Below are 3,289 nucleotides of genomic sequence, written 5' to 3' on the forward strand. Positions count from 1 at the left end.
GTTACCATTAGTACCAGTCAGCAAAAGGTTTGGGGTGCCCAGGGAGCATGATGACTTTGCAACACTGTTACTTCTGCTTGGCATTTAAAACTACTTGCAAAACCTTAAACCTTAAACTCCCGGCTGACTTCTTAGACCACACAACCGCGCTGGCCCCTGGCCTCCCATTTCATAGACTTTTTACAGCCCTTTCACCACCGAGAGATCTCAGCACTTCGCCACCACCCTCTTGCCTCAATCTTCTACCCCCTGCTTTTCTAATTGTGTCCCCCCCGCACATCCATCAGTCCCTCTTCCTTCCTATACCGCCACAAGATGCCCCCAGCCATCCACTCCATCGATGACCCCTGCTTAACCACAAACTACCTAACTCCACATGGGCAAAACGCTTTAGCTATTTCCTACCCCCGTAGACTTTCGAACAAAGCTAAAAAACTCCTAAAACTGAAAACCATCAGACAACTCCCAGAAACACTTATCGTAGACACGTACCACTGCCCATCTAGAGGTCAGCTAAAAATGGACTTTATCTTTTACACGGTCAGACCGAACCACTGGATCAACAGCCTTAATGCCCACCTCCTAGTCGCCAAAACTACCATCACAGCACTCAGCCGCAAACTGACCATCTCCCTGCAAAAACACCAGTCCCTGACTGGCTCCATTTCCACTACCATTTTCGATAATGGCACCATCCTAATCCAGGCTAAAAACGAGAACCTTGAGTTCTTTGATTCCCTTTTCCCCACGTTAAAGATGACCCCCCCCCAACCCTGCCCCTAGCCCAAAACACTTATCTGACTACTCTCCAACGCCCAAGAAGCCGAGCACCCCCTCACTGCCACCCACCCCCCACGAATGCCAACCTACACCAACCGCCCACCACCTTGCTATTTTCTACATCTGCCCGACTATACACTCCCTCCACTCAGACTCAACATACTACAATAGAGCCCCACCCCCCTCTCCTCCCACAACAGCCCCAAAAGCCGCCCACCGACACCCCGCCACTTGAATTAACCCCTCCCGCCGACCACTCTCTCCCCCCTTCAATCATAATCCCTACTCTAAAATAGAGCTCGATCCCCACTCACAACTAGAGAGTCCTCCTACTACCGCTTCACCCCACCACACCAACAACGACACCCAGATCACCAGAGAAGAACTCCACCCACATTCTCATCCCCAATGGCTACCTAGCCCACTCACACAACACCTCACATCGCAATCTTCCTCCCAACCAGACAGAACCCCTCCTCCCCCTCTACCCCCCCCAAAGATCTCTTCTCTCAGGACTCACCCGCACAGATCCCTCTTGTCGACCCGACACCCAGTCCCCCACGCCCTCCGTCCCTTAACATCCATATCACCCCATGCGCACCCACACCCCCAACACAGAACATCACCCTCCCTCCCCCTTCTACCCACAATAACAATATATCACAACGTCTTTCCCTGCTAGAAGTTCAACTTGATAAGCTCATACGAGGCATGTATGATACCCTCTCTTCCCTAACCAAAATCGTAGTGCCCACCCAACAGCCCTCACGCCCCCTCCCTAACGCTTCTCCCAATCTGCCCAAATCTCCGCCCCCTATTCCGACCCTCGCCTCCACCACATCGCTCCCACACGCAACCACACATGAGGCTGAAGTGCGAACTGACAGACCGAGTACAGTGAAACCCACCATCTCCCCCCGTGAAGTGACCACTCTCACCTCTTCTTTCGCTCACCTCACGATCCCTAACTCGAGCACCCCTCAGCTTCCACAGAGTACGACCCCTCCCTCCCTCACACAGGTCCCTAGGCCATTCCCTTCACCCAAATCCTCTATCCCAGTTATCATAGGAATAGGCAGGGAACATCCTCCCCCGAGACTCCCCAGACCCCCCTCACAGCTAACCTCCCTGACCAGAGCCCAATCCAACTTGGCGCTCCCCGTTGAACAACCTCGCATCAGATGCATGCTCATCAACAGCAGATCTGCTTCAAAACACGCAACAGAATTAGCAGAAGCTATACTCTCACAGGATATTGACGTTGCCTTCATCACAGAAACCTGGCTCAACTCCATGTCAGCCCCCATCATGGACCTGCTTGTTCCTCCAGGATTTTCTATCACGCGCAAAGACCGCCATAAGCAGAGAGGTGGTGGTGTAGCCATCATTCACAAGACGAACCTAGACATCACGGAAAGTGCACCCTACCTATACAGCTCCTTCGAATGCCTCTCTATCAATATAAAATCCTGCGCAAAGAGTGCTACACTCTGCCATCTCCTTTATCACCCACCAGGCAATTCCAAGGAATTCGAAACGCATCTATCAGATCTAATCACCCAATGTGCGCTCAACAATGCTAATAACATAATCCTGGGTGATTTCAACATTAGATGGAACGATACTAACAACTCACTCATACAATCCCTCAACAACCTTCTGTTCGAAAACGATCTGATACAACACTGCGCGGAAGAAACTCACTACAGAGGAGCGACACTTGACGCAATCATTGCGGACAACCACACAATCTCCGTCGACTACACCATTCCAGTAGACTGGTCAGACCACCATTTAATTCTTTTTCACATTAATCAACCAGCGCCAACTCGACTCATAACACAAGCTCCCCCTAAATGGTTAAGGAATATTGCCAAAGTCCCTTAGGCCATCCTAGAAGACAAACTAAACACTCTCCTCCCAAACTCATCGGAGCACCTCTCAACCACTGACCTCACCTCTCTCTACCACTCCAACATGACGACCACCCTTGATCGCCTGGCCCCCTTGAAATTAAAAAAACCCAGAAACATTCCCTCGAGATCGTGGTTCACCACGGACATCAACGATGAAAGAAGACTTCTCAGATCCCTTGAAAGAATATGGAGGTCCAATCCATCCTCCCTGCACCACGAACAACTCAAGACGGCACGCAGAACTTACAACAAACTCATCAAGGAAAAAAAATCTTCCTTCTTCTGCTCCGCTCTAGACAACGCAAAAAACCGCCCTAAAGAGCTCTTCAACATCATCAGAAGTCAAACATCCGAACCTAGCAAATCCGTCTTAGTGGCCTCCAAAAAACAATGCGACAACTTCGCCAACTTTTTTAACGAAAAAATCATCAAGATCGACCTTTCTCTCAGCACTGCCCCCTCTCTTCCCAACGAGAACATCACCCCAATATTGACTGACTCCACCTTATCGATCCCACCCACTCAATGGTCCGTCTTCACGCCGATTCAAGAAACAGAGATCATCAACCTGATCTCCAACGCCAAACCATCAT

The sequence above is a fragment of the Lissotriton vulgaris genome, chromosome 4_1 (assembly GCF_964263255.1).
Source record: "Lissotriton vulgaris chromosome 4_1, aLisVul1.2, whole genome shotgun sequence".
NCBI lineage: Eukaryota > Metazoa > Chordata > Amphibia > Caudata > Salamandridae > Lissotriton > Lissotriton vulgaris.